The sequence below is a fragment of the Bacillus rossius genome, chromosome 1, assembly GCF_032445375.1.
Source record: "Bacillus rossius redtenbacheri isolate Brsri chromosome 1, Brsri_v3, whole genome shotgun sequence".
NCBI lineage: Eukaryota > Metazoa > Arthropoda > Insecta > Phasmatodea > Bacillidae > Bacillus > Bacillus rossius.
In genome coordinates, this window is record NC_086330.1 from 321376873 (window position 1) to 321391545 (window position 14673).

A 14673-nucleotide genomic window follows, 5' to 3' on the forward strand; every position below is an offset into this window, starting at 1 on the left:
AGGAGGAAGCCTTAATGTTATTTACGACGTATGTATGCTAGGACAGGAGCTGTAGGAGGGTGGTTTAGGCGCCAGACGTCCAGAGAGCTCTCGGCACGGATATGCGAAGGGTGGAATGAGGAGCAGCGAATGTACAGGTCACAGGGGAATCAGGAAGAAAGAGTGTCTCTTTGCAGCTGGTGACTGTCGGTGGGAGAAACGAGATGCGAGCTGCGAAATTCGTTTTGGAGGGTGAAGGAATGGTAATCCTATTAAAAGAGCCGGTGTTTTTTTATTGGTTAAAACGAGAAAAATTTTAGTTTTATTATTAGTAGGTAGATATAGTTCGTCCGCGGACACAGGCTCCAGGTTCACGATCCAGGAAACCACGGCGGCCATCTTGGACAACGTTACTTCAGACAGCCATCTTGGATTATGTCATTTCCGGCGGCAATCTTGGATGACCTTCACCTTGACCTTTGATCCCGATGGACGTCTTGGATTCCTCCATTTTTTTCTTTAACAGTCCTTGATTTTGTTTTTAAGAACGATCCGTCATTATTTTTTTTTTAAACATTCCAACATTGTCAATTATGATGCTATGTCCGCCATCTAGAAAATCCGCAATTATTAACTTAAAAAAATTGAAAATTTTTTAAAATTTATAAAAACAATTATTTAATAAAATTCTAATTGAAAAACACGCTGATATCATCATCGAGCACTCCTCTCATGTAAATTGCCCTTTTTGTTACGATGCTTTTGTTCTGTGCATTGCCCTTTTCGTTACGATGACATCATAGAGTGCTACACTCCTTTACGTTTCACTTTTCGTTACGAAGACATCACCATCGAGTACCCTACTCCTGTTCCTTGCAATTTTTTTGTTTTTGTTTTTCTGGCTTCACCAGCAGCTGCTGGAGGCAGCCATATTTTTTTTTTAGTGGTGACCACTACCTTGATATCATCTGATGGATGTCACCATCTTTGTTTATGGTGTTGGTTCCTAAAGTATGTCAGTCTCGCTCTTCCTCATGCATGTAAGGGCGATATTATATTTCCTACCTGTTTTGTTATGTACTTTATAGACCAGAAATATCTATATATATTTTTTTAATTCACAATATCCAAAAAATAAACAAACACAATTATTTATAGATATTTTTGGTTTATAAGATTCATAACAACACCGGTAGGAAATAAAAACTCTACCTTACATACATGAATAAGAGCGAGACACGTAGTCTAGGAACCAAAATCAGAAACAAAAATCGTGAAATCGGTCAGATAAAATCAAGATGGCGGTCTCAACTAGACAAAAACCAAATTTCTGCCTCAGCAGATGCTGGTGGTGCCATCATAACGAAAAGTGCAACGAATAGGAGTGGGGTACTCGATTATTATGTCATCGTAAAAAAAGTGTGACGCACAGAAGTAGAGCGCTCGATAATGATTACATCGTGTTTTTAATCAAAAAATTTTCAATAATGTTTTTTTTAATTTTTTTTTATATATCCTACTAGTACGCTGTTTAAAATGTTTACCTTCAATCTACGAAGAAAGTTGGCTTCAAATTATTCAAGGATCTTCGTAAATTTACGGCTATCTTCTTAACTGTATGGATACTGAGTTCACATACTTTGAACATGTATCCAAAATAAAATCCTTAATGTATTACCAAAACATTCACAAACTGCGGAAATATACAGTTAATAAAAATCTCATTTTGTCCACCCGTGTCATTACCTGTGTTTAAAATTAATAAAAAACCATCTCTGAGGTCAAAATACTGCGATGTTTCTAATGAGATTCAGTAATTTAAAATGACGGAGAATTCTTCGTTTATTTTAGTTAAATTTTTCGTTTGAAAAGTTTGTAAAATTGCTGTAATTTCTGAAAGTGCCTTGTGAAAGAAACTAAAAATCCATGTTAAATGTGTTAATCCAGCTACTTAATTTGCGTTGATGTATTTTGTGCAAGTTCTAAGACAGTGCTCCGGAACTGAGGGTGGCAGTACGATTACTCGCTCGCTAGGTCTCCGGCACGCATGCACAAGCCCGACGACCCAACACCGCGTGACTTCGTTACGCCAGTTCACCACTGCTCTCGGCAGGAAACAACAACTCATCCTGGAACTGAAGAGATTCGACCCTCCGAAAGAGGCAGCGTGTTACTCTTCGCCATATAAGAAATGCGTCCCAAAAGTAATGGGACTAATTTTCAAGATATTCATATTTATCGGAAAAAATATATAATAAAATTTAACGTTTTCTCCTTCCAAATATAATCCTTGAGAAGTTATAAAGTAGTTCCAGCGTTTTTTCCCCCAAAAATCCTAGAAATGGGTGAAAATTTTTCTGTAAATCTGCGGAGAGCACTCGTCACAACTTTTTGGATGTTTTCGATTGTTGACTGGGGTGTCTTGAGGTACGGACTCTTTGTGAACCATTCCTTTTGTATCAAAGAAACAAAATCAACTTCGATTTCAGACGTGATTTGCTCGAGCGCGCTTCATCACGACAGCGCACCGCGCCACACTGCCCTGTCCACACGCACATGTTTGGCTTGGGAAAACGTACCAACACTTCCGAAGCCTCCCTACAGTCCAGATTTTGGTCACTGCGAATTTTTTTTTTCCCCGAGCTGAAATTGAATTTCAAGAGGACTAATTTTGGAACAATCGAAAATATTTAACTTGGAGTGACGAGCGCTCTCCTCAGACTTACAGGTAATGACTTCGCCCATTGATGTGAAGAGTGGGAAAATCGCTGTAACCGCTGTATAGCGTCTCAATAATAATAATTTGAAGGAGACAACATTCAATTGTAATTTTTTTTTATTATATATGCATTTTTTGGAAAATCACTCTCATTAGTTTTGGAACGTAACTCGTAATATCGGGCGGCATAGTTATAAAGTTCCACAAAATTAAACAACTGCTTTACAGTCTTGACTAGCCTCGCATTTTCAAAAGTCTTCTGTAATCTCATAACAGATAACACCTTACACTTTCCAGAGTATTTCTATTTGCGGTGTTGCCCGGACATTGACTCAAAAGCAGGCGCCTGGTTTGAAGCTGGACAGTACCACCTTGCTCGGGGATGGTAGGGAGCAACTGTCTGTCATCCCCTAGGCGTGAGTTAACGAAGCCTATCAGCCTGGCGCGAGTAACCTGCTTCCCTAGGGCGTAGCAACAAGGACAGTGGACAGGCGGCAATGGGCGTCCTTTAAGTTTTTCCCCAAACTAATAAAAACGACAGTCAAATTACTCTGGTTGAAAATGTTCAACTCCCACCGCCTAAAACCAAAATACTGTAAAAAAAATCTTTAAACACCTCTAAGTAGTACACAGAAGTTTGTGGTGATGTTTGACAAAAGGAGGATACAGGCTTGTTTGAAACGGTAGGCCATGCACTGTTTGTTACGTAGAGTAGCGATGAATTTCTGTGAAATAAATCAATGCGTATAAAATGTTAACATATTAAAACAAATGCTAGCTAGGAGGAATGAACTGATTAGATAAAAATGCGTGGGTTGGGGAACCTGCATTAACCTGTCATGGGGACCAATAATTTTGTTACCCATAAATCATGTATTTTCAGTTTTCTTTTAGTGCTTTATGGTATTGGTATAAGTAGTTTGAATATCTCAACAATAATACAACATCTAATATATTTACCTTATCTACCATCAAAATTCCCTTCTAGCATCTAAGGACTATAAAAATTTTAAACTTTGTGGATTTTAACTAACAAAAATAAGTTTTTTTATTTTCATTGCAAGTCACGAGTACGCGAGATTAAAAAAATACACAAAAAATGATGGTATGGTAATTTCAGTATATTAAAAAAAATGGTTCCCAGATTTAAGAAAAATAGCAGGTGTTTCATAACTGCATAGAAGTGTTATATATACGCAAAACTGTTGGTTATGGTAAACCTGTGACAAGATAAAACGGTTAACAGATATTCGAGGGAAAGGGATGATAACAAACACTGTTCCCATAGAACACACGAATAATCCGAACAGAGTAGTGGGTAGAATAAACTGTGTCTTTCTTGGAGATCCTGTTTCGAATTTCGTGGTAAAATTGATTTCAACAACCAGAAAACAATAATTCAACTTGTGAAACTGCAGTTATCAGCTGTGTCTTCTACGAACCACACCCACCACTGTGCTTTTTACACAGCTAACAGGATGGCCCTAAAAATAAATTCGTAAAACAAACTCTAGGCTCTAAAGTTTAGAATGGGCTACTAACACGGATTTCAAAATATTAGGTCGAATGAGGCTTCTGGTAGTAAAAATATTTCTGTAGCGAACTATTTCGAGTACATCTATACCATACAGCGAGTATAACTATTTTCCTAGCATATAGGAAGAATGTAACATGTTCCATATAAAGAAGGTAAGTGATCAAACGCAAATATGTTGTATACAACACATCACTATGATGGTACATAAAAAAAAAGCAGTTTATAGATCATAATATTAAGTAAGGTTAAACTATTTCCATACAAAATAAAATATTCTTTAATTGTTTTTACATAAAAAGAGGAACTGAAATCTTACTGCAGAAGGATATCTTATCGGTATGCTAGCCAAAATTTTGGACGAATCTAAAACTCACTCATGTTTGTTATTTTAATTTTGCTATCTCTTATGAGTCTTTACGGGTACTCAGATATTAGTAAAAATTTATATTTTAGTTAATCAGTTTATATAATTTTAAGCCTAAGAATCCGAATTTCAAATAAATGTTTACCCACTAAAATTGTTTTTTGGGCAAAAGGTTGCGCATTATATGAAACTATAATAATGACTATCTACAATATTTATAACACAAATAAATTATTTTATTTTCAAAGCTTGCTTCGGTTTGCTTATATTTTTGAATGTTTGTCTAGTTGTACTGGTAGCAGCCGAAATCTGCAGGATTTAGGTAAAAACCTTTCCTATAAGTAAGTTTTTGGCTACCTAAAACACGTGGATTTAAAAAAATGAAGAAAATCTACCCTTGAGGGTGGAAAGGGAATAAATAGTTTTACAATATTTAATCAATTTTCCGGACCTAATCATGAATAAGTAAATATATTCTGTATGAATGATAAAAATACAATATATACTAACTCGTTAACATTTTGTGAACTTTTAACCCTAAGGAATGTTAATTGGAAAAGTTTTTTCTTATAAAGGAATTTTTCATCGCTGTACCTTATAATGAGGAAGGTAAGAAACTGTGAAATAATAATAATAATAAATTGGTGTTTAGAATTTTACTTTTTTTCTTTCATAATGTATACAATTGTAATACCACCATAAAAAAACACTATATTTTAGTCTTAGAAAAATTAAATATTAGTCCATTTAAAAAAAAGTAAAGCTTACATGCTTACATGCATCGATAGTAAAAAATAATAACTTTAATATTAAGAAGCCGGGTAGCATTATTCTAGCAACAATGGGCGCAACTTTCTCTGTGCTGCAATGCAAGCGGAAGACAGACTAGAGTCAGGTGAAGGAGAAGAAATATGGAGATAGTGTTAAATGCATTATAATATTTTTGCAATTATCTAAGAATTCAAGACAGTACAATCTTCTCGTTAGAAATTATAATAACTCTGCAACAAAGCAATAAACTCTACAACAAAGAAATAAAAAATAATAATTTCTGGAAAATTTCTCGTGGACGTGAAACACGTACCTTCCGTATTTTGTTAACATTTAATGGAATCATTAATACTTGGTTACCACCGAGTGATAAATTTTAATGGTGATATAGTTATTCTACAAAAATTAGCTAAACGTTATTGCATATCGGGATTCAAACCCGGTTCTTGTGGAGTGCGAGAGTGGTGATTTAAACACTGTGCTGCGTTGTCACATATCTATAGTAAGCGCAAGTGACTCATTTCTTTGATTTTTTCGTTTTCATTAGTCGATCGTTGGATCATTGTAATTTAGAGTAAATCAGATTAATTATAGTATATCAGTTGTAAAAAAAGGTGAGCTAGTCTTTCAATACCTATTCATCAGATATGTATTATAACATGTGTGTAACACCGGTAACGAGCAAATTCGTTTGTTATTATGTTGCAAATACACTTGTAATACAAAACTCGGACACAAAATTTAACGTACAATTCTTTAAAATAGTTCCGACCGTGATAAATATACGCGAATTGGGTTTTCAACTACATTTCTTGACGTTAATCATACGTAGTTTGCGCACCCGCCGCTAGAATTCGCTATAGGAGCGGCTACGTCGAATATAGAATCATTCCATTTGCAGAACGAAATTTTAAACTATATAAAGAAAAGGCTCCGATAAAAGCTAAAATGACCTGAAAAAATACTAAACCCTGGTTTTAGACCTGATTTTCGACAAAGAGGTTTATCAAAATACTGTCCATCTTCTTTAAATTCATTAAACAATAAATACTATAAAGTTCCCTTTTGACTTTGTAAAATTTGGTTCGCACCATCCGCCACAGATGACAGCACCGTGGTTACACAATTACGTTTCATGTGACTTCCGTCCCATTCACGGAATAACTCCTACTAAATGCCGTATATCGAGAGCTAAGATGTTACACATAAAATAAAACTTTATATTTTCGATATTGAAATATAGTCTGTCGCACAATATTTTTTTTTTTTAAGTTTCCTAATATTCAAAATTCAAAGCGTCTTTTCGACGGTACGATATAAACTTTCACATATTTTTTATTTGGTTTTAATTAAACCACTAGATTCATAGTAAAATCTGGTTTTAAGAGCATTTCATGATAGTCTTAATATAATTATACATTTAAAAACAATTTACGTCCAAAATTATATACCTGAAATTATAAACCAGAACCTTTGGGTGGACACATTCACACACCACTAAGTGTGAGAAAACCATGGTCACTTAGTGTATTTACAATAGATGGCAGTTAGTCAAGAATACAAGCGCTGGGCTTCACATGACCATCGTGAAATCTGTGTTAGTTAAGTTTTTTCTCATACTCATCCGGCTTCTATGGAATAATCAGATTCCTCATACTGTAGGATCACTTTCAGTTGACTCAGTTCTGGCCAGTCAACATTCGCCTTAAGTGAGATAGATTCGACGTTAATAAATATTATCCAATAGCAAAACGCAATAGAGTGAACCATACGTGAAAGAGCAGATATTAATTGAATCATTTCACCATTTAACTACTTCTTTAGTGAATGTGTAAACGATTTATACGTTTTTTTTACATGTATAAATATCTTAGCTCTCGGTATACGGCATTTGCTAGGAGCAATTTCGTGACAATAGAGCGGAAGTCGATAAACGGAATTATGAGACTCAAAGATGGCGGACCCACATGTAGCAACATAAACCCGTATGTAGACACTTTCGTTAAAATTAGGGTGTATACTAAATGTATTGGTGTGCCATATGAAACTTTATGTTATTGACACTTCCCAGGAAAAATGTATTGTAAAAAATAATCCCAAGATATAAAAAATAAGAAAACTTGCATTATAATGAAATAATATACATTATCCTAACAGGTATAGCAGCGTAGCGGTATAGCGTGCGCTTGTTACTTCAAGGGACGTGGTTCGAATCACGTCACTGAATTTTTTTAGCCTATAATATAATATTATATAATAATTGTGAATCAGCTCAATAAGATTAATTATGCTTGTAGAAAGTATTTCAATCGTTTAGGGTAACAACCAATAAAAAAATATACTTAGTGTTGCAATGTTTTTTTTTAAATTGTTCATGTTAATATTTTAGTAATTCAATATAAGTTTGTCTAGTAACGTGTGCGGAAACTTTGTTATTAGTTTTTTTTAGTGAATTTTAACAAGACGGGCACTATTTTAAGATAATTTATTGTCGGAAATCAGGTCTAAAGCCGGGGTTTTATCAAAGCCGTTTCTGATAGTTTAAAATTTCCTGTTGTTTAGTGCTGTTCTGGTTTCTGCGTTTGGTGGTGGCAAGCAACATTTACGATTCAGGCAGCATACACTAGCGACAGGGGCATAAATAATATATGTGCTTCGCATACCGATAATTTCATATTTGAAAAGCGAAAACGCATTTTATTTATGAAGTTTTTATCAGTTGATCACTTTTGGCATTATTATAAAAAAGTTATTTGTTTAATTTTTTGTCCGTGTTTCGTATTTTGAGTTTATATGCAACATAAACATCATGAGAACACATGAATTTGTTCGTTACATAGGTTAGATGTTTACAAATCACTGGCGAGTACTAAAAGACTCGCTAACATTTTTTTGTAATGTTCTTCCTGGATCTCAAATTGTAAATATGGTACAAATTCATTATAAAAATATTTTTTTATAAGTTTTGAACTTTTTTTTTTTACTTTAACAGTGTTATAAAGTTCAGTTTAACAAAAGTTCAGCATCCCTGTTACAATAAAAAAAAATTATGTCCAACACAGTTTAAAGGGATCGTTAGAATTTTCCACCCTGTTCAATGCACCACTTTGTTTACTCTGGTAACCCGTCTTTCACAAAGTGCAGAGTAATTTTTTTTTCCCGTGGGAAAGGACACTAATGGGATTTTTTTGGGGGGCGTGGGGTTCTGTCAGAGAGGCATAATGCGTTGCGTCACGTTCATCCCTCTTTTACCGGAACCACGACCGTTTAGTTCATTTGCATCTGAAATCTCCCCCTTTTTTTTTCCTCCCTTGGAGTTTTGTGTATCGCGGATCGTCCATCCCTCTCTGTTTTCCTTTCCGCGATATATTTTTTTTTCTCCTCACCCGCTCTATTTTTTCCCCATTTTTTTTTCCCCAGAGCAATACTCACCTCCCCTCATTTTTTTTTTATTCTTCCGCCGATCGCCGGGCAGTTCCCGGGCGAAAGGATAATAGACGCACCACACGCCTTCTCTGGCTGACGCCCAAGTTGCATCAGAGGGTCGCGGGTTCTATTTCCGTCGGCAGACATCACCGCGCTTTGCCCGAAACCTGGCGCCTCTTCCCCCCCCCCCTCCCCAACCACGTATCATCCCCCCTTCTCAACTCCCGGGAAAGTCGCTGATTCGCCGCTGTCAACGCCCTTCTCCCGCGGGCCAACACGCAAGGCGAGCCCGGTGACACTCAACTGTTCCGCGAAGCTGACGACGCTGTTTCTGAACCCCCAGGTCGTGAGCGATAAAAAACAAAACCTATTTGAATCTCTGTGTCCACATCATTGTTTATGTGTGGTTTATGATTGGGCCCTGTGCAAACATTCGCGGGTTCAGTGACCTCAGAGATGTACCTACCTACTCCACAGTATTCTGCTTGATTTATGATGTTTTGTTTTTGGACATGCGCCATTGCTAGTTACACCAGCGGTGCCCGCCAGCAAACATTGGAATCGATATGGCAGTCGTGACATCGTACAACATGGCCGTAAAACAGCAAACGATCGCGAAGAGCAAACTTTTTTGGGAGAGGGTAGGTGTGGGTGGCCTAGGGGACGTACCATAATTCATCCCTTGCACGCATGCAGCGTACGAAAACATTCTCACTTGTTCGCAGTCAGCGTACTATAATATTTCACCCTATGTATATCATAATTCCGGCTCTGCCTACGATGATTATCGGGGGGCACCGTAGAAATGGCTTCAGCGTAATCCGTAATTGGTTTCGTCTAAAAAAATCTTTCCCATTGTAAGAATGAAAAAATGTATTCTTTCCTTTGTGAGACGTCTCAACTGGGTTGACCAGAAATTGATACTTTTTTTATCTGTAGTATCTCCCTATCCCTTAGTTTTCCACATAAACACTGAGCCAAGTGCATAATAATCCCAAAGGTGCAACTATTTTTTTTTAGCGTTTTGCGAAATGTATCCGAAAAATTTTCCGTTGTCAATTTATGATACATTCCCACCACTTCATCCATCTGAAATCATATGAAATTTATTATTACATATTTTCTTTGTGTAGTCTTATCTGCAAAGGAAACCCACTCAGTGATACAGTAGGATTAAAAATTATGTTTTGTTTCGGATGCTAGAGTGAACCCATCAGCTTATGCACTTCCAAATTACCATCGAAAATGGTAAACGAGAATATAGCTCTGTTATAAGCCTGAAGAACTTTGAGCTATTTGTTAGCACCCTCACCAAATCAAATCTTTAAATTAATGAGAATTCCTATTCTAAGGTGATATGTTGGCATTATAAACAATCAATAATTTATTTTCAATTTTAAGTTGATATTGTTATGAGTATCAATTTAAAGTGGCATATTGTTTGAATTATAAAACATCAGGATCAGAGACAGAATGTTCTGTATTCAGAACATTCAAGTCATGGTTTTTGATAGTTTCGTAAGTATTGCAGGAACATTTGTATAGTTCCCTGGAACATTCGCGCTATTTTGTGGTACCAAGATAAGCTCCACACACTTATACCTAAATAAGTCAGAGTCTGTAGTTCTTTGATTGCTGCCACATATTAATTTATGTTCCAAATACAAAACAATATAAGAGTATTTCTTTATATGTTGTTGCCCTTCACGGTGATGTCGAACGCTATTCAAATAAACAGTGGTATACACTCGAGCCTGTCTCCGTGTACTTAGGCGAAATTCGCATGTCTTTACCAATTAGATAACCATCCCTTTATTAACAGGCTTTATGGGTCGTTGGTATCGAAACTTATTTCACAACGGAGAGTGCTTTACTTTACGTGGCTGCGCCATTGTTATTCCTGAAGCTTCACTCCCAGCAAGGATCTTCTCTGATGATGACCGGCTCGCCGGCCGCTTGTTAATCCCGAACGGTAGAAAGGGTTGGCCATCGTAGGTGGACTGTATCTCTGCTGAGAGATACAAGGGGTGAAAAAAGAGATGGGGTGGGGGGAAGGGGAGCATGTGATGTACGCGACGGCAGTAATAAAACGGCAGGAACCCGGAGCAGACAGTCCGCCGGCCACCCCTCCTGCCTGCGTCTCGACCTTGAATGACGAACGGTCCACGGTATTTCACACGCAGGCCATTCGTCACCGGGCGGCCGAGTAGCTCGCTCCAACAGCGCCTGCGACACTAGTGGACGCGGTCCTGAGCCGCCAGTCCGCGGGGGAACACTGGGCAGCCCAGATCCATGTCGTAGGATTCCAGGCCCATGGGGTACTGAGCACTTCTTGAATCCTTCAGTCCACGTCTGAATAGATTATCTATTTTATATTTTATATTGGTCTTAATTTTACATGTGGTGAAGTAACTGCATGGACACCCCCTTTTCCTACACTGTAACACATATTTTAAAGAAAAATTTAATTATTTTAAAAACAGTAAATAGAAAAAACAGACGTGAATACTTGAAAAAATGCATACAAATAAAAAGTAAACAATATAAATTTAAAATTTAAACTAAGTACGGATAAACAAGAACAATAAAATATAATTTACGAAAATTTAAAACTTATGAAACCATTCAGTAATATTTTAAAAACTGAAACTATCCGTTATTTAATCACATATTAGGTTAAAAAAAACTTATCAGTTATCACATAAAATGTATTAACCAACTATATATATATAAACATATATATACCCTCACATATATACACACACTCGCACTTGAAGTTGCTTAAAAAATTAAAATAAGGATTTATGTTCTGCCCGACGTTTCTATGTACCTTGTTTCAGCCATCTTCGAGGGTGAATAACAACATAAATGTACCAGAACACTTGGGCCTTAAGTCATTCGTCTCCCTTGAAGAAGGCTGCAACAAAGCTTGCCGGAATATCGGGACACCAACCATCATTTCCACAGACGTAGTTTCAACCCAGAAGCCAAGAATTAGTTACTTGTTCACTTCCGGAAACGAACCAGTTCCTCGACAATTTTCAGGACTAATGCACGTGACAATACCTGGCGATCACGCGGGGATATTCAGAATCAACAGCAATCATTGAATGCTTGTAGGTTTTTCGAGGATCCAAGTTTATGGTGGACTTAAACGTACTTGCGTTTGTAATGAAACTGAAATACAGGGACGGAATCGAGCCAGCATGCACAGATAGGTGACCAGGTTCCAAGTGCGAAATTATATTTCCATGATCTTTCTGCTATCCTCTGCAGATGGTTTTAAATATAAGATTTTTCTTATGTGCTGATGGTAAAGAGTACAATTTACACTTGATGAAATAGTATAGAAATTTTGGTTATTTTGCACAATTAAAATGTATCAGTTAGAGATATTGAGATATGGAAGCAACAGGAAATGGATACATTTTTGTAATCGTGCCTAGTTATGATTGGTGATGTATATTGATATTTGCCTATGTTCGTAGATTTGAGCGTGTGTGTGGGTGATGTGTGTCAAATTTTGTGTTACTGGTGTGGATCTGTGCTAATCTGAACTTATGTGTGTGTGGATGTGTACCAGTGTGCATCGAGTTGAGCATAGATGTTTGTATTGATGAGTTTCGATTAGAGCATTTTTGGGCTAAATGTAAACGAACTTATGATGCAGGCTGTAACTGGCGTTAGGTTGGAATAAGACAATTTTCGTAATATTTTCATAGCTGAAACAATTACTCTATTTTGACGTAATGCGAAACTTGATGAAAATAACTTATTTTGCTCTTTATCTTTTCAGAATGAAAAAAGAACTCTCGCTGATGGAATTGCATATTTCGTGGTTACTGAAGCTAATTCATCGCTTAACGAACAATACCGCTTAATTAACATTTCAGTAACTTTCGGTAACATAATTTTATTTTCAAAAATTGATATTGTGTTTTTTAATGGAATGTTATTTTTACTTTAAAATATAAATTTGAGTATTTTTTTACCATAAAGCAAGGGTTACCAACATCATTCTTCCTATTGCCTCAGAAGGAGCCTACTGCAGTTAGTAAGTGCTTTGTGTATTAAGGTGGTTCTAATTGTGTGCGATGATACTGATATCACTAGGATTATTACCGTAAAAATTGTATCGGTTGATGCAAACAGTCAATTTCGTTAAAAATTTCAATTGGGTGGTAAAGTTTGCTAAGCGACGTAAAATTTAATTTTGAATCTTTACGTGCAGTGAGTGGTATCAAGAGGTCGCCAGTGTTATTTTGCACCAAGAACCTTTCTTTGAAATAATATGCTAAGCATCATGAGTTTAATAGATTGTATTGTGTTCCTATCAAAAAGCATTTTATATGCAATCATTGTCATAAATATTATGGTTGATTTAAACCAGGAGTAAACATCGTAATACCTGTGCCACCAAGTTTACTGATGAAATCGGCGAGTCTAAAACCTCCAGTTAAGCGGGATGAAGGTGGAAGATGCTGATGCTAACAACAGTAATTCAGATATCACTAGTAGAACACAGGGGAAAAAAATAATATAAAATTGAAAAATTAAAATAAATTAACACAATTTCATTATAGTTTCAATTATAAAAGCACGCGAAGCTAGCGAGATCGAAGACTGTGATAAAGCTCTAGTCCCAAAAAGGTGGGAACATCATGATATAATAGAGGAAAACCCTAGGGGTAATGTTTATTAATTTTATGTGATTATAACTGAAGTAGTGTTGGTGATGATGACTATGTAGATGGTTTTCAAAATTAAGAGTATTAATATAATTATTTACATTATATTGACATTAAATGTTTCAAGTCATTGGTAGAAACAAAAGGGATCGGTTACACATCATTGGAAAATCCAAACATATTGGTGTACTGGCTAAGACATTTGATCGTTTCACTAAGTGCATGAAAATATTCGCACATGAACCAGAAAAACTAAGGTAAGCGGGTTTCATATTAATGCATGAATTGTATAAACCAAATATGCATGACATATTAAAACAATAATAATATAAGTTAGTAATTTGAAAATTGATTGTTTATTTCTTTTAGGCCAATATCAAACATAGGTTGTAAAATACAGCATCACTGGCGACTAACAACATACAGAATAATTTGTAGAAATTATTCTTTTAAATAAAATCTTTTGATATCCTGATGTGAATTTGAGTATTATTATGAGTGATGTGTTTTCGTTTGAAATAAAAGTGATAGTGTGAAAAGCCGAATTCTCTGTTTAAAGATGTGGAACCATGTGGAGCCACGTGAAGCCACTTGTAGCAATATGGGGTCACATGAAGCCATGTTGTACCATGTGTAGCCATTTGAAGCTACATAGAGCAGTATTGCGCTATGTGTAGCCATATAGAGCTATTTTTAGCCATATGGAGCAACAAAGAGCCATTGGAAGGTGCTTTTAGTCATATGGAGTCATATGGAGCCATTTGGAGACATCCAGTTCGGTTTCCACTCGTGGAAAAACTGAGTTTGGATACTGCATGAACATAATCTGGATCGCCAGTATGGAAGGTGAATATCTCACCACTGAACCAAACTTGGCCCCTAGACAGTAGAATAGCATCATTATTGGTTGATGGGCAATGTGTTGGAATTTGGGGGATCAGGAAGCTCAGAGCAAGATGCGCATCATCACTGGTTGATGAGCAACGTGGTGGGAGTTGAGCCATCATGAAGCTGAGAGCTTCAACAGCATCATCACTGGTTGATGAGCTACATGTTGGGAGTTGGGGGATCATGGAGCTGAGAGCTAGAACATTGTCATCACCGGTCGATGAATAATGTGGTGGTGGTTGGGGTAGCACGAAGGTGAGAGCTAGAACAGCATTATCACTGGTTGATGAGCAACATGTTG